At 40.6% G+C, this 18,935-nt stretch overlaps 1 long non-coding RNA gene across 1 annotated transcript; it reads left to right on the top strand.

Moving 5' to 3' along the window:
- The first annotated feature begins 7,188 nt into the window (after positions 1-7,188).
- On the top strand, positions 7,189-18,068 carry LOC132888192 (uncharacterized). Its single transcript, XR_009654914.1, has 2 exons — positions 7,189-7,714; positions 17,398-18,068. It is a non-coding gene; the product is annotated as an uncharacterized LOC132888192 (long non-coding RNA).
- The last annotated feature ends 867 nt before the right edge of the window (positions 18,069-18,935 follow it).

Raw genomic sequence — 18,935 nt, 5'->3', positions numbered from 1 at the left:
AAACTTGTACGTATACTAAGTTTAAACATTTAGCTTAAAAGTAGCCTATTTACAAAGGTATTTTTAAAACGATCAGTATTTACATTAGGCATTACATATCTTGCTCCACGGAGATTATATTTGCTTTTTTTTTGACGGGAAGATAAGGCTTAAGCGGATGATTATCAGTCGACAGTGCTTTCTTGTCTATTTTACAATCTTGTTTTGCTAAAAAAGTTTTAATACAGATAGGCTACGAGATGAAGCGGCGCTTATGACCTCTATCTAGAAAATTTTGAACTACATTAAGACTAGATTCATACGCACCATAAACAGGTAAGGCATATGTAAAACAAGGCAAAACAAGGGATAAAAATAATCAATTTCTAATTGAGTACACTGTTCCTTTCTAAGCGTTCTTAATACATGCAGACATTTGTTCGCCTTAGTCAATTTAGTCTTTGTGTGTAATGTAAATTTAAAATCACTCTGTAACGTAACTCCTAATAAAGGTAAGCTACTGCATTGTGGGATATCACTAACAGGCTGATATACATAATTATTACATTTCTTCCGCACTATTAGTTCCTTACATTTACTAGTGTTACATGACGTGTGATTCTCATTAGACCATCTAAGAAACAAATTGACTAAATTTATAGAAGGGTCTGCTTTGTTATAAACGGGAGACACTATAGTAGAATCATCTGCGAATTTGAAAAGTATAGGATTACCGTTATAACGTATGTCAAGATCATTAAGGAAAATGTTAAAAAGGTGCGGTCCGCTGACACTGCCCTGAGTAGTCCCTTTGTTTACAGACTTCCAATTGCAACTGTGATTACTAGAGAAGATTCTTTGTTGCCTACCAAAAAGAAAACTGTGATACCAATTGATTATGTATGGGCTAAGCGCTAACTGTTTGAGTTTGTTTGACAAAAGATTATGCTTAACAGTCAAAGGCCTCGCTGAAGTCCATTGTAAAAACTCTAACGGCTCTGCAGTCAATGTCATCCAGGTATTTACACACCTGATGCTGGACGGTGATCAGCGCATTGGTACAGTTACCTCCTTGTCTGTATGCGAACTGAGAGGGGCTAAGGCTCGCTTTGACCGTTTTCCTGGCGAAGTTCTCAAACACAACCTTTTCAAAGGCCCTCGCAATAACAGGTGTTACATTAATGCCTCTGTAATCTTTGTCCTCCTTCGGGATATCCAACTTGGGTAGCGGGTTGATGTTAGCTCTCTTCCAGGACTCAGGCCATTCGTACGTTGACAGTGATAAGTTCCAAACTTTAGAAATAACAGGTGTAAATATTTCCGAAAAGTCTTTCCAGATCCAGAACGGGATCTCATCCGGGCCAGTAGCAGTTTTCTTTAATTTCCCAAGAGCATTCCAGACCATTCTCTCAGATAATTCGGGAACCTCTACATCAGCAATTTGCATGTTGATTGGTCGCATGTAGTTGTCATCACAGCAGAGTTGCCCAAAATAATCATTAAGACGGTCCATGGTATGTTCATCCAAAGCAACGTAGGTCGAGTTACGGCGCTGAGAAATAAAGTCTACGTTTTTCCACCACTCGCGGCTCCCTAAGATTGTAGAAGGGTTTCTCCGGTTCTGGCTAATTACTTCCGAAATTCTGCTATTAATCACTATAAGGCGTTCTTCATTGTTTGGAGAGAGAGAGAGAGAGATTCTTGATTTTGCTCTAAACATTGATCTTACGAGAGGAGTCATCCAAGCAGGGTCATGTGATGACATACGCACAGATCTAAAAGGCATATATTTATCCATCAGTGAGCGACTCTTTTCTTCAAGCCGACCGACTGCCTCATTTATGTTTGTTGCCTCGGTAACATCTCCCCAGTCCATATCCGCCAATGCAAGATACAGCGCTCGCTTGCGGTGTTCTCTACAGTCACGCACTAGCACTTTATGACGAATGGGCTTCAGTTTCCGACCCGCTGGCAAAACAAAGCCTTTGTGATCGGTTTTTATTAGCATGTGAATGGGATAAGCTTTTCCAAAAAGTTCCGGGCGGTTGGTTAGGCAATTGTCAAGAATAGCATCGCCCCTCGTGGGGAAATCAACCATAATGTCCCACCCTGACAAAGCCTTTAGTTCTTGCAAATCCAATCGATTGAGATCACCGCCACATACCACGACTATTTCAGGGTGTTTTTCCAACACCGAGTCAACAAAGCCAACCAAATAGCCCATTAGATCTTTGTCACGGTAATTGTACTTTGGTGGATTGTAAAGGCCACAAATTAGCATTCGATATCCAGAAGGCAATACCAGAGTCAAACAGATCAATTCGTATAGCTTAGAACGATAAACGTCCAAAACTTTTTAATTTTTCCGTACGTAGACAGACACTCCACCTTTTTTCCTTTTGTCCAAATCAGCCCAACGTCTATCACGCCTGTAGATTGCATACTCAGGAATATTCACAACTGTATCAGGCACATCGGTTGAAGGATGTGTTTCAGATACCACACACACATCGATATCCTGGTTTCTGAAGTGAGTTTCGAGAGCAACTGGTCCCCTTACATGGTTCTTTGTTTTCGCCAATCCACAAAAATTTGTGAAAAGACAGTTAGGAACAGCAAAATCCGTGGCAGGAGCAGCACAGGTCGTTGTTGTATTTACTCGGGGAATGCCAATCAGATTGCTTTGGTTAATAGGGCGACATATAGATTTTACTTTAAGGCGGCGGGTTTCAACAACAGGGATGTTCGGTTCAGCGGATTATCCGCGCCTCTCGGCGTAGGGTAGGCACACGCTGGTCCGGCCATTGTGGCGCGCGTGAAGCCCCGGACATCTCAGGGCATCACAGACCTGTTATTGCTCCATCTCGCGTGGCTGAACGCCACTTGTCCCTCTAAGAAGTTTGGGACGCCGGCCACGAGGGGCCGCGGAACTATTTAGCATGCCGGAGTCTCGTTCGTTATCGGAATTAACCAGACAAATCGCTCCACCAACTAACGGCCATGCACCACCACCCACAGAATCGAGAAAGAGCTATCAATCTGTCAATCCTTTCCGTGTCCGGGCCGGGTGAGGTTTCCCATGTTGAGTCAAATTAAGCCGCAGGCTCCACTCCTGGTGGTGCCCTTCCATCAATTCCTTTAAGTTTCAGCTTTGCAACCATACTCCCCCCGGAACCCAAAGACTCGTGGTTTCCCGCACGCTGCCCGGCGGGTCATGGGAATAACGCCACCGGATCGCGGGTCGGCATGGTTTACGGTTGGAACTACGACGGTATCTGATCGTCTTCGAACCTCCAACTTTCGTTCTTGATTAATGAAAACATTCTTGGCAAATGCTTTCGCTTTCGTCCGTCTTGCGCCGGTCCAAGAATTTCACCTCTAGCGGCGCAATACGAATGCCCCCCGGCCGTCCCTCTTAATCATGGCCCAGGTTCCGAAAAACCCACAAAATTGAACCGGAGTCCTATTCCATTATTCCTAGCTCAGGTATTCAGGCAGGTTGGGCGGCCCGCTTTGAACACTCTAATTTTTTCAAAGTAAACACTCCGGGCCCCGGCCCCCCGCCCCACACCCCGGGGAGGGGGAGGGAAGGAGGCTTTTGCGCCGGACACCCAGCCAAGGGCATCCGGGGGGCGCCGGGGAGGCAGGGTCTGGGACAGGCGGTGGCTCGCCTCGCGGCGGACCGCCAGCCCACTCCCGAGATCCAACTACGAGCTTTTTAACTGCAGCAACTTTAATATACGCTATTGGAGCTGGAATTACCGCGGCTGCTGGCACCAGACTTGCCCTCCAATGGGTCCTCGCCCATGGGTTTAGGATACGCTCATTCCGATTACAGGGCCTCGAAAGAGACCTGCATCGTTATTTTTCGTCACTACCTCCCCGTGTCGGGAATGGGTAATTTGCGCGCCTGCTGCCTTCCTTGGATGTGGTAGCCATTTCTCAGGCTCCCTCTCCGGAATCGAACCCTGATTCCCCGTCACCTGTGGTCACCATGGTAGGTGCCTATAGTACCATCGAAAGTTGATAGGGCAGACATTCGAATGAGACGTCGCTGCCGCGGGGGGCGCGCAATCGGCCCGAGGTTATCTAGAGTCACCAAAGCGGCCGGGGCGGGGGGAGCCCCGAGGACCCCCCCCCGCGCCCGCGGATGGGTTTTGGGTCTGATAAATGCACGCATCCCCGGCACCCCCCGGCTCTGGGGAGCAGGGGAGGAGGGTCAGCGCTTCTTTCCAGCCCCTCTTCTGCCTCTGTCTCGCAAAATGCTGTGGGTGCAATCAGTTAATTATTGAAATTAAGTGATCAATCTCGTTAAATCAGTCTCATTAAATTTTGAAGGTCAATAATTAAAATGAATCAATCCCATTGAATCGTTTACTTTGACTCGTTTGAATTGAATCATACCATAGAATCAGTCTCATTCAGTGAATCATTTAGTGAATCGTTCAATGAATCATTTAGTGAATCATACCATTAATCCTGGTGCTTAATAATAAATTACCAAACAGCTAAATTATGGTACATTTCCAAATTATTACGATCACTTACCATATTATATAACATTTGCACCCTTTTGAATTCTTTGAGAAGATTGGGGACTTCAGATATTGTTCACAAACACAGTTTGTTTAATAAATGAATTTATTATACAAAGAAAAATAATAAATCAATATATACAAGCAGTGAGGTGTGTGTGTGTGTGTGTGTGTGTGTGTGTGTAGGACTTGACCATGTGTTTAGCCTCGTGTAGCTAACTACACGTGGTGGAGGCCTAGCTTGTTGCTAGCTAAAACAAAAGAATGTTATCTAAATAGAACAAAGGATTAGCTCTGTGTTTAGCCTCGTGTAGCTAACTACACGTGGTGGAGGCCTAGATTAGCCTTGTGTTGCTAGTATGGGTTTGTGAAAGGCCCTATGGCCTAGCTAAAGTGTGTTTGTTAGGCCTTGTGAGGCCTACTGAGCACGTGTTGCTAAAGACAAAGGGAAGCTATCTAAAGTGTATCAGGCCTGGTCAGGCCTGTTGAGCACGTGTTTTCTCAGTAACAAAAGATTCCACACTCATAACGTTACCAAAAACTCACTGAAACCTTGATAAGGTCAAAATGTATGATAAGGAAATTAGTGTTAGTCAGAATAAGAGAGAGAGAGAAGCATGCGCAGCCTATTAAACAACTGAGAGAACACAGAACCAAAATAAATCAACACGCTGCGTGTCTAACAGTGTAACATAAACCTGGGTTTAAATTCACACTATTTCAAATAAAAGCAAATTCCTAAGACTATCTTAATTATGCCCAAATGCCAAAATCTTACTTAATCCTGCCTTTAGCAAGATACGAAGAACTATTCGCCGGTGTAGTTTCGGGCCTCGCCGTGGGAGCACGTGAGCCGCTCGTGATGGAGGCGGAGAAAACTTTCGGGTCCAGCGGAGCACTTGGGTGGTTCCCGTGGAAAGCAGAGGATTCTTGGTCTGAACCTCAGCGTTCGTGAGGAAAAGTCTCTGATCAGAATAAGATGCACAGCGCTTTTGAGTTAAAAAGGATTCAATCGCTTCTTAACTTTTAACTGCCTGGGCTGCAGTCGTGACGTCACTTCTAATACAAGTAAACCGGTTGTAACTCAGGTTGAGTTTAAAGATCGCGCGACTCTAGAGTTTACCTTTGCCAAGGGTAAGTAAGAAAATCGCGCTGAGTGATGGATCTTGCAAGAAAGAAGACGTCTTTTTGATGGAGAGCATCCCTTTATGCGTCCAGACTCGTCGGAAACCGGACGCGAGAGACAACATGGCGGAGCTTCCGCTTGGATTTATGCGTGCATGGCAGACTGACGTAGGTGATCCCGCCCACGCGTGACGTAGGTCACATGGAAGTTGCCTGGGAATTGTAGTTCTGACACAAGATGGCGGCATGATACCTACAATGCCTAGTGACTTAAGTTCAGACAGGACGGTCCTATCAGGCTTAAGTGCCATATGCCTGAGGGACAGGAGTTTCAAACGGTCGTAAGCTGTATTCCCACTGTCTGGTCTTTTGCGAACATTTCCCATCTGCTTCCTCCCTGGAACGACAAGCTCTGAACCAGGGTGAGGCTGGACATCCATACAGATCGTAATATCTAGTAAAATGGACTGTTCCGGAGCCACCAGGAAAGTCAAGCCTCGATCACTCCATAATACAATCGCCCATCGAACTCAATATTTATGCGAATAGGGAACTTGAAACCGGCTGTTTTGGAGCCACGGCGTTTCGTTTTCCTTAAATCTAGCTTTTAAAAGCTTGAAAGCAACTATCAATATAATAAAAGTAAAGAACAAACACAGAGCTCTTACAAACGTGGTGGCTATGTTGGCGCCTGTGCAGTGTTTTTGTTTTTTTTTTGTGGGGGGGGACTGGTGAAGATAAACTGCCCTTTAGGTGTGAATGAGTGTGTAAAAGTGTGTGTGCATGGAGCCCTGCAATGGACGGTACATTAAAGAAAACCATCCTGTAATTCAACACAAGTTTTCTGACTGTAACGCACACTGCCTCAGCACTAGTAAACATCTGTAAACATCTGTCAGCACTAATACTGAACAGATGGTGAAAACATAAATTAAAAACTGTTATTTTTAACAGTTTTAAAAGAGGCTAATATTACCCAAAATAATATTTACATTTTATTTACATTTACTTCATCATTCCATCCTTTACACTTCTATCTTACAAATAAGAAAAGTCACAGCAGCTCACAAAAATACACTGAATTATCAGTCTAGTGATTGGCGTTGTTAACTTTCAGATATAAGACATACAGTTTTGCATGTTTATGATTTTTGTTGTATTTAATTTGCTAAAGCTTCATATGTTCACATATGTTTCCTTACACTGAATGACAAAGGTGAAACTCGTATTGTGAAAGGAGCGGAAGTGGATGTGGTCGTTCGAGGGGAGGAAGATGGAGGTTGCCATTAAAATGTGTCAATAAAACTTTTGAAGAGGGTCTTACTGTCATGGAACAGGCATAAGGTCCAAATAAGTTCACAAAAGGCAGCACAATTAGTGTGTGTGTGTGTTTTCTGGGGGGCAATGTAACCACAATACTCCCTTAGTGTACATGAGGTAACACTTGGATAAAAAGAAATCAGAATTAAAAAAAAAAAATTCATCTCAGGTCTCTTTTCTTTTTTTCTGTCCTGATGGACTAAATGCCGTTTCCTTTCTGCAGACTGAGGAACAGCGTCAGTGAGAAATCCTGCACTGCTTTGGCTTCAGCTCTCTGTACAAATCCATCACACATCAGAGAGCTGGATCTGCGTTGGTGTAAACTGGGAGACTCAGGAGTGGAGAAGCTCTGTGATCTACTGAAGAAACACGAGTGTAAACTGGAGACACTGCGGTGAGTAACTCAGTGATGAAACACTGAACTGAGATCACAATCTTTAATAGTTTTCTGTGAATCAGAGCTTTCCAGATGCACACGAACAAAACTGACAAGATCTTCATCTCTGTATTAACATCTGTGTTTGTGTTACATTCACGATGAGTTCATGAATCTCTTCATGTTCACACGTACGTCATTATCTCCCTGTCTGCAGGTTATGTCAGTGCAGAATAACAGAGAGAGGCGGTGCTGCTCTGACTGCAGCTCTGAGCTCAAACTCCTCACATCTGAAAGAGCTGGATCTGAGAGGGAATGAACTAAAAGATTCACTCACACAGCTCGAGGAGTTGCTGAAAAGTTCAGGAGGCCGGCTAATGTAAGTGAACTTAACACACACAGGACTGAATGTATATTTCCTCTAAAATATAATGTAAGAGCAAGAATGTCATGTCTGTTCGAGTAATGTAATGGGACAAATCAACAGAATGTACCGATGATAATCGTATTGACAGAAGCCAGGGGCGCCGCTAGAAATCTTGGACCCTATGAAAGATTACAATTTAGGGCCCCCCGGTAAAATTTTCAAGCGCAAGCAACTGAATTTGAAGTCTATTTTTGGCTGGCACTTCTACTTTACTATGCATGTGATCAGCTACCTAGCAAGTTTAGGTGATACAATTATTTGGTATATGAACATTTTAAATGCAGAACTGTCAGAATTAGACTGAATAGACTGTTGCCTTAAAATTAAAATTCCATGATATATATGGAAGATATATATATTTTATTTTATGAGCAACTATTATTAGGCCACTCAGTAGCCTATGGAGTTCCTTCAATCCAAATGTTTGTGTTGAGAGAAACTGCATGCATCACTGTATCAGTATGGACTTATAACATTCTGTATGCACATTATGGAGACTCCAGAGCCCTCCAGCAAACATCATCAATAATCAGGATTACAAAATGTATTCCTTTGTTTTCTCCATTTATTGACTTATTGTATGTGATCAAATGTACGCCTTGACAAATAACTACACTAGTTTTTTGATACAGTTACAGAGTGCACTGCAAGAAATCCACTAAGTGTTTTTGGTTTCTTTTAGTCATCACACATTTATTAGAAAACACAGCAAATGTTCAAATATTCAAGTTAAATACTTAGCAACAGTATCAATAAATCCACACATGAACACTAGCAATGATATCTATGACCACAGCTAATGTGCAAAATATTCAAGTTAAATACTTAACAATATCAACAAATCCACACATGAACAATGGCAAAACACCTAGACTTAATTATACAATAAAGATACCTATGAAAAAAGGTGATTTTTTTTTTTTTCCACACAGTGTTCTCAACTTTCATGGCCTGAGGAGGGCGCTGGCTCTGAACTATCCATAATGTGCAGAATACAGAATCTGTTATAAATCCACTGAGATACTACTGAGACAGTAATGCATGCAAGTTCTCTCAACACATGAACATTTTGATTGAATGAACTCCATACTAAGTTACCTAAGAATAGTTGCTCATAAAAGAAAGAAATGTCTTTTCATTTTAATGTAAGTCTTAATAGTCTAATGCTGCTTACTGTAGCCTAGCAATTAAAATAGTTTTTAACCCTAAATCCTTTATTCATGGATTGTACTGCTCACCTCCTCCTAGGATTTGGGTTGAGGGCTGGGGTCCTATTCCTGAGGCCGAATCTGTGTATGTTGAGGGCACCTCATTAGTTTTGAAACCAGTTATTAGCACCAGTATCATGTACTGTAGGCTAGCCTAATATTTTACCTCATGTATTAGCCCAGTACGCTAGTTTACTGCACAAGTTTAGCTAGTTCTGTGCACAGTGGCGTGCACAGACATTTTGGGGGGCAAGTGCTCTGGGGGGAAAAAAGGGCACTTTTTTGCGCATGTGGAACACCTTTATTATAAAAGTCTGAGATTTAACCCTCCTCTTGTGTTCGGGTCGCCACTGACCCATTTTAGTTTTTAAAGGTGTAAAACAACCACTTAATGTTAATTTATTACATCAAGGCTTTTTGACTTTGCCAGGAATCTCGAGTTGAACAAAATAGAAAAAGAAATTTTTGTTTTAATAAATCTGAAAATGGTCTAGCAAAAAACATAATACTTATGTGCAGTTGTTTCTGTATGCGACGGGCTACTTCACGACAAAATTACAGCTTGGGCTTAGAGGGCAAACAATACATTTTCACTCGATTCATGTGTTAGCTGGCTGGTGGGGCAGGGGAAGACCTGACTGACTGCCCGATGTGTTGTCTGCGCTACGACAAGGCCGTGGCTTCCAGGACGCTATGCTGCTGCAACCTCACATTGAATGCACTGCACGCTTGTTCACGTGACAGAGCAAGAGAGACAGAGGTCCGGTGTGTGTGCGGAGGGGGCACACATCGGGACATTATTTTCACACACGCTTTTAATGCCGCGGCTTTTCTAAAAGATCATGTCGACATTGGCCTCAGTAAACTGTAAAAAAAAAAATTCAAAAGGGCACTTTTTTGGACAGAGGGGCAGGTGCTTGAGCACCACCTCGTGTCTATCTGTGCACGCCACTGTCTGTGCAGACTTCTACATTACAGTCATCTGATCTTCCATGGCAATAAACGTGAAGTATTTAAATAAAATGACACTGCACTGCTGATTGAAAAGGCAAGGCAAGTTTATTTATATAGCACATTTCATACACAGTTGCAGTTCAATGTGCTTTACAGAGGTAAAAGCAAAACAGTAAACAATAGAAAATAAAATTACATAAAATAATTTTATTTTTATTCTAATATATAATATTATAAGAATTAAACAATTAATTAAAAGAATTAAAAGAAATATAATAAGAATTAAACAATAGTAGAAATAAAATAATAAAATGAAGTAGAAGTTCAAATAGGGGGAGAAAAAGAAAAAAAAAGAAACCATCAGAATAAAATAGAATAAAGTTAAAGTAAATTTGAAACATGCAGAGACTGTAAAAGTAAAGATTATAAAACATGTAAAAAAGACAATATTAATTATTTAACAGAAAGCATCTGAGAACAGCTTGGTCTTTAACCTAGATTTGAAGCTGCCAACAGCAGGAGCATTTTTAATGTCCTCTGGCAGTTGGTTCCATAGCTGCACTGCATAGTAGCTAAAAGCTGCTTCACCACACTTTGTTTTAACAACAGGTTTTAATAGTAAATTTTTCTGTTTCGATCTGGTAGATCTGATTGGGTTAGGCCGCTGCAACATATCAGAGAGGTAATTGGGCCCTGTACCATTTAGAGATTTGTACACCAGCAGCAATGCTTTAAAGTCAATTCTGTAGCTTACTGGAAGCCAGTGAAGGGACCTTAGAATTGGAGTAATGTGCTCTGTTCTTTTTGTTCGTGTGAGAACCCTCGCCGCTGCATTTTGAACCAGCTGAAGTCGTTTGATGGTCTTTTTTGGCAGGCCTGTGAAAAGGCCATTGCAGTAATCAACCCTACTAGAGATGAAGGCATGTATCAGTTTTTCCAGATCATTTTTTGACACAAGTCCTCTTAGTTTGGAAATGTTTTTTAGGTGATAAAATGCCGTTTTAGTGATTGCTTTCATGTGACTGTCAAAGTTTAACTCGCTGTCAATGAAAACACCAAGATTTTTAACCATTTCTTTAGTTTTAATCCCTTTTGTGTCAAGAATAGTGGTAATCCTGAGTCTTTCATCTTTTTTTCCAAATAGAATTACTTCTGTTTTATCTGTGTTCAGCTGAAGAAAATTTTGTGACATCCAGCTGTTGATTTGATCGATACACTGGTAGAGACATTCAAGGGGGGCATAATCATTAGGTGATAAAGCAAGATAAATTTGGGTATCATCTGCATAGCAGTGATACAGAATTGAATTGTTATTGATAATTTGCCCAAGTGGGAGCATATAAAGGTTGAAAAGTAATGGTCCAAGAATCGACCCCTGGGGGACACCACAGGTCAAGGACATTGACGTTGAGGAACAATTTCCAATGGTAACAAAGAAGCTTCTATCTTTTAAGTATGAATTTAACCAATTGATAACTTTACCAGTCAATCCAACCCAGTGTTCAAGTCGATATAGCAGTATGTTGTGATCAACAGTATCAAAAGCTGCACTGAGGTCCAGTAATACCAGGACCGATGTTTTGCCTGCATCAGTATTAAGACGTATGTCATTTATAACTTTAATCAGCGCTGTTTCAGTGCTATGATTGGCACGAAATCCTGACTGAAAATTATCAAAACGGCTGTTTGATATCAAGAAGGCAGTTAATTGATTGAAGACAATTTTTTCAAGGATTTTCCCGATGAATGGTAAATTTGATATTGGCCTGTAGTTATTTAATACTGAAGGATCCAGATTATTTTTTTTTAAGTAGGGGCTTTACAACGGCTTTTTTCAGGGACACAGGAACAACGCCAGTCTCTAGGGATGTATTTATAATTTGAAGCACATCTGTAATTATAAGATGAAGAACAGACTTAAAAAAGTTGGTGGGCAGAATGTCCAATTCAGATGTTGAGGAACTGAGATTTTGTACAGTTTTTTCAAGAGTCTCATAATCAATTAAACAAAATTCTGACATTGTGTTGAAGTTATCTATCTGTGTCATTGGTGATTGCAGTTTTTCAATTTTTTGCAACTGAGATATATTATGAGCAATATTCTGCCGTATTTTATCAATTTTACCTTTGAAAAAGGATGCAAACTCATTGCATTTATTAACTGAGAGAAGTTCAGGTGCTAATTGTGGTGGGGGATTAGTTAGCTTCTCTACTGTTGAAAATAGCACACGGGCATTGTTCATATTCCTGCTGATGATGTTGGAGAAGAAAGACTGTCTTGCTTTACGAATTTCATAATTATAATTACAAAGCATCTCTTTATGGATTTGATAATGGATGTGAAGTTTAGATTTGTGCCATTTTCTTTCAGTCTTTCTACCTTCTCTCTTTAGCAGTTTAACAGCCGGGTATTGCTTCCATGGTGCTTTCTGCTTATTATTGACTCTTTTGATTTTGAATGGAGCAATATCATCCATAATTTGGGTCATGTTTAAATTAAAAATTTCCAGTAAATCATCTACAGAGTCTGACATTTTGGTTGAGTTCTGAGAGAGAGCTTGCTCAAAGAGAGCACATGTGTTGTCTTTTATGACTCTCCTACCCATAGTCGTTGAGCTGTTCTGAATGTGAGGAGACGTAGAAACATCAGAGAAAACACAGAAATGATCGGATAAGGCAAGATCAACAACAGTAGTAGAAACAGTAAGACCCTTTGTGATGACGAGGTCAAGGGTATGACCACGAGAGTGGGTCGGCCCCTGTACATGTTGTACTAGGTTGAAGTTGTCAATAAGTGCAAGTAGTTCTTTGGCATAAGTGTTATCAGTATTATCTACATGCAAATTAAAATCCCCAGATATAATAAGACAATCAAACTCTAAGCAAATGACTGACAACAGTTCACCAAACTCTTCAAGAAAGACTTTGGCTGAATGTCTCGGAGGCCTATAAATAGTTAATAATAATGTTAGGAGAGCATGTAACAAGTGCACATAAGTGTTCAAAGGACGTAAAATCACCAAGTGAGGATTGTTTACATTGAAAAGAGACTTTGAATATATTTGCGATCCCTCCACCTTTCCCTTGTCGGGTAACATTCAAAAAATTAAAATTTGGGGGAGCTGCTTCAATAAGGGTGGTAGCACTATTTGCTTGATCCAGCCAAGTTTCAGTTAGAAGCAAAAAATCAAGATTGTGTTTGCAGATAAGATCATTAATTAAAAATGACTTGTTTAAAAGTGATCAAACGTTCAGAAGAGCTAGCTTTACAGAAAGTCTAGAAGTAATATCTGCTTGTGCACTCTGATGTTGTTTTAAAACAGGAAGGAGATTAGATTGGTTTACCCCCAGGGTTAAATGTGCTCTATGTTTTCTATTTCTTATCAACACAGGAATAGAGAATGGCATAGGCACATTGGGTCCCTGCTGGTTTTCAAAACTACACTCATTTGCAGGGACCCAGAGTACATCAAACAAGACTTTCTAAATGTTCCATTTGGTTTGAGGGTGAAAGGATTGGAGATGACGTATCTTTTGGATGGTGAAAAAGATTTGTAGCCAGCTGAAAGTCCTGGGCGAACACAATTTTGATGAACTGGGTACACTGTTGCGACAGATTTGGGCTGGAAAAAGAGAGTGTAGCCATTGGGAGCAATTTTTTCATGCTATTTGGGAAATCCATCCTGGGAGAAGATGGAGATGGCGAAATGAAGTCAGAAGAGCGAGAAATTGAGGAGTTCTTTGTAAAGCAGTTTGTCTCTGATTTTTGGCAGTCTGTCTTTGAATCTTGGCAGTCTGGCAGGTCAGATGTCTGTGTGTCCTTGATGACGACTTGCAAAGATGATTGTTTAGGCTTTGCAGAGGTATTGTTTTTTGTAACTATGTCAGTCTGCGACATCTTATCAACTGTTTTCCTCAATGCTGGCTGAGAAAAGATTGCAAGTCTGTAATGGTCTACTAAGACTTTGGCTCCAATCCAGCTGAGTTCAGTGCTATTTGGCTTGTAGAATTCTCTGCGATTCCAGAAAAGGTTAAAATTGTCTATGAAGTTCATACCAAATGAAAAACAAGTTTTTCCAAGCCAGGTGTTAAGACTGAAGAGTCGAGAAAATGCAAAACTTCCTCTCGCTGGAAGTGGGCCGCTAATAAAAGATTGTATTCCAGTCTTATAGAGCTCAGAAAAAAGTTTTCTGAAATCATCTTGGACAAACAGCTGTTCTCTGAAAACATCATTTGCTCCCACATGCACAACAATACGTTTAATAGTTTTATGCTCGGACATAAGTTTCAAAATGCTGTCTTTGGTGTCAGAGATGGATGCATTTGGAAGGCAGCAAATAATCATCCCATGACCTTTTAATTGTCTTACAGTGGAATCACCAAGAACAAGGGTTGTGGGATCAGGTGGTGTTACGAGCTGCTTTTTGCCTCTTCCCACAGCTCTTCGATCTTGGTGCGATCTCTTTTTACGATGTGTTTGTCCGCTTGAAAAATCCTCTTCCACATCCCTGAGGCATTCAAATTTGTTCTGAAGCCTTATGGGCTGTGGATTTTCCATAGGATTGTAGATCCTATTGTAATTTGTAGAACGAGCTGGTGTTGAAGTAATTACTCTTCTGTTTTTATTTTTGGGCTTGCCACCCATCATTTGCCAGTTTTCTGTACTCACATTTTGCCCAGCTTGATTGATGATTTCATCCACTCGATCTGCAATGCCATCGGTCTGTCGGAGTGCAATCTCTGCATTCTCAGCCACTGTTTCTGTACTCCTTTCCTGAGATATCGCTTTTAATTCGTCTGTCTTTGGCAGAGCATCAATCTTTGATTCCAGAATAGAAATCCTCTGTTCTAGTTCCATGCATTTTCTGCAGGATTTTTTGCCCCCTGGCATTTTGTTTTAAAAACTAACTTCTTATAAAGATGAAAAAATAGTGGAAATTAAATTAAAATTAAATTAAAAGCTTATAAAGATGAAAAATAAAATGAAAAAATAGTGGAAATTAAATGAGAAAGTAAAGTATAGAAATAAAGATCAAGAAAGCAGGAGCAAAGCAAAGAAGCGTCCTACTCGCTTGAGTAGAAGGAGCAGAAAAAAAACATTCCCCACAACTGAATGAATAAAGCAAGATGATGTGTACAAAAGTGAACACTTTAATGGAAGGTGCAACAAGCTGTTCAACACAGCAATATGGCCAAACTGTCAGAATGGTATGTTAAACAGAAACAAAAAAGAGACAAGTGATTTGAGAATATATACTACGGAAGCCGTGAGAGGCCCTTCATATAATCCTTTTTTTTTTTTATTCACCTTGTTATCCCGAGATAACGACACAATTAATTCAGGATCTCGAGAAAACAACACAACTAATTTGAGATCTCGAGAAAAAAAACGTTATTCCGAGATCTCGAGAAAACAAAACAATTATTTCATGATCTCAAGTAAACAGCTGAGAAATGGTTCATTCAGGTGCACCAAGAGACTTGTGATATGCTGACTTTGGGGCTATTTCTCATTCTGTATAGACGCAACTTTGGTCATTAGAATGTCTGGAATAATCGATCACCTAATAAGGCAATATTTTGATCAGGGGTTGACACAAGGAGAGATTGCATTAAGTCTTTTAATAAGGGATAATTTCAAAATTAGTCCGCGGCACCTCCGCAGAAGACTGGCCCGGCTTCGTCTCTACCGACGGAGATACAGTGATCCAGCTGAAATCATGAAATAATTTTGTTTTCTCGAGATCTCGGAATAACGGTTTTGTTTTCTCGAGATCTCGAATTAGTTGTTGTTTTCTCGAGATCCTGAATTAATTATGTCGTTATTTCGGGATAACAAGGTGAATAAAAAAAGATTATATGAAGGGCCTCTCACGGCTTCCGTAAATATACACTCAAACAAAACAGCAATAAAAGAGGAGAGGGGCGACAGCCCGAGGAAAGCCCCCACAGGAGCGCACAGCATTTGCAACATAGGCTACCCAACTCAGTACAAGAACAAAACACTTACAGCGTGTGCAGTAGGCTTCGTGCGTATTGTTCTGCATCGGAGGAAGGGGTAGGTGCCCTGTAAATCTTTGGAAAAGGTACATTTTCTTTTCGGCATAATTGCTGCGGCATTACTGCTGCTAGCTGCTAGACAAAGAACATTCGCGCCAGTTAATGTTTATTTTATTGTTGCATGGCAACACGTTCTGTTGTCTGGAATAATGTGGCTAAATAAACACCCATGCCACAGGGCCAGGGGGCAGTAACCAGGAAAGTTTGCGATTCCTGTCAATTCATCAAAATAGTAAATGCAGACATTTCTCCGCTAATGATTCCCACGCTGCTCAGTCGCAAACGTCGCGAGTGGCGAAAACCGGGACATATCCGTGTCCCGACAGACTTTTGTCGGGACTTGGGACACACAACCCCAAATCGGGACTGTCCCGGTAAAACCGGGACGTCTGGTCACCCTAGGTTAAAATGAAATCTGCTAGTCTGTCATTAGCTAGCATGCTGTAATGGCATCGAGTGTCAGTGAATAATAGACTACCTTTCTTTGGGAAAAACTGAGTCACCAATTGTCGACCCTTTTTCTCCCTTTCTGCTGCTTCTCCTTCCGTTTTTGAAATCCGGACTTCATAATTTATCTCACCACCATCACACCTGCTCCTGCTTAGCAACTTCTAGAATGTTGCTCTGTTGCGCACACAGAAAAACCGGCAGCTGATCTGAGCTGCGCTAATAGCGGCGCTGTGCTAATAGCGCTGTGCACACACGGAGCTACACATTTCACTGTCCCCGCCCAGAATCAGACTGTACCATTAGTAAAAAGGGAGGAGGGGTGAAATGACAATATCATAAATAATTCAAGTATATAGCAAATCATAACCATGTATAATTTGCATATTTTAACAGATGAAATGAAATTTTATTTCAAAAACTTACACAAGGCAATACTATTAAAATAATATTAATATCCCTCACAGGCCCCCCTGTCAGTGCCAGGCCCTTAGAATCGTCCTAACTCCCCCCCAGCGCCGCCCCTGACAGAAGCGCATAGAATATCCCATCAGAACTCAATATCAGAATTCAAACATAATGCTAACAATCACTGCATGCTAATTGTTAGTTGTGGCTGTAATTTGATTGGAGTACACTAAGTACACTTTGAACTGAGCTGTTACTGTTCTACACAGAAATACCGCTGCAGTTTTACTTTCATTTCAGCAGGAATAACAGCTTACACGAGTCCAACATGCTCTAAACTCACTCACTCTCACACACACACAATGATCAACTGTTCGTTCACATTTATTTTTATACTGTATTTACTGAAGTGCGAATGTGATTTAACCAAATGTGATTTATTTTAAATATTTTAATAAAGTGATAATTACAAGGGAAAACAGATATAGTTCCTGAGTAAGATAATTTATATTGATCACAATGTTGAAACCTGTCTTTTTTTCTGTTTTCATCTTACAGATGATATTAGACCACATGGGAGAAAATGAAAGCTCGGGTTTGCTATTACACGTTACGTCCCTGGTATTAGAAATTCTGATCAGCAGCCGACTTTAGAAAGTGAGTCGTCGACACTGCAGCATGACCAAAGAGAGGGAAAAATGGAACTCGTCCCACAGTGAGGAAGCAGTGTGGACAATGTCTCCAGCGAGCCAGACCAGGGCAGGAGGGGGAACACAACAAAGGACTGCACAGAGAAAAGTCACACCAGTAGTTCACAGAATCTACAAAATAAAGGCTACACAAGCGTTCCCACCTCCAAACCACAAAACAACATGGACTAGAAAAGAACAAAAAAATCCCTCACCAATACAGGCTACAAACATCCTGGTGACTGACGCTCAGATTTCACTCAGTCCATTTACTGAAAAGGAAGTTTGTTCTGGTTTCTGTTCCTTTCTTCTGCAAAGGAACTTTCAGAGCTGAACACAGTGAACGGGTTTGTTTAATAAATATCACATGGACAACTTCATTTGTAATGAAAGCACCGATAACCCTCACTCTCTAATCCCACACACACTGAAACACACATTATGGGAAGAATGTTAGAAAGTCGGACTCTGCTGTCGTTCTCATTCACACACACACAGACTTTTTGTTTGTTTTTTAATAAATTAATTTTGTTACAAAAATATGCTTATAATAATTTTTTTAAATATCTGGAATATTCTTCTGTGTCTTTACACTAAGGCTACAATGAACAATTTTTTTTATTAATTTTTTTAATTAGTTGATTGCACTAATGATTTGTTTTAAATTAATCTATTGATTTTTTTTTTATTAGTCAATTAATCCTTTGGTGAGCTTATCAATAAATAATAACCATAACTTCTACCTTTTAATCTTTCAAACCTTTATTCAAACATTTATCCATAAAAATACTTTAACTCTTCCTGAGACACAAAAATCAGTGACATTTTCACATGAAATCTATGAATGAAGGAACCATTTCAAACTAACTTTTACCTCATGATATTATTCATCACAACACTTTAGATTTATGCAGTGTAGGCCTCATTAGGAAAGATGTTGTTTACTATATCATGCTAGTAATTACCGTAAATAGTGTTGAGTTGGATTTATTTCAATGGCTCGTGCTGATTGTAATCAGAAATGAACTTGTATTATTTATCTGTAAAAGGTTTGTTTATACTGACTGACAGTGTAATGTTAATGGAAATTACCTGCTTACAGTGAGGATAGAGCAGATGTTCATGACTTGGATGGCGACACTGCTTTCCAGAACAAGGCTGAATTTAACTCCTTATTTGCATAATAATCTCATCTCATCTCATTATCTCTAGCCACTTTATCCTTCTACAGGGTCGCAGGCAAGCTGGAGCCTATCCCAGCTGACTACGGGCGAAAGGCAGGGTACACCCTGGACAAGTCGCCAGGTCATCACAGGGCTGACACATAGACACAGACAACCATTCACACCTACGGTCAATTTAGAGTCACCAGTTAACCTAACCTGCATGTCTTTGGACTGTGGGGGA

Source organism: Neoarius graeffei, chromosome 6 (genome assembly GCF_027579695.1).
Source record: "Neoarius graeffei isolate fNeoGra1 chromosome 6, fNeoGra1.pri, whole genome shotgun sequence".
Lineage (NCBI taxonomy): Eukaryota > Metazoa > Chordata > Actinopteri > Siluriformes > Ariidae > Neoarius > Neoarius graeffei.
The sequence above is the reverse complement of the archived record's forward strand: the minus strand, read 5'-3'. Positions and strand labels throughout refer to the sequence as shown.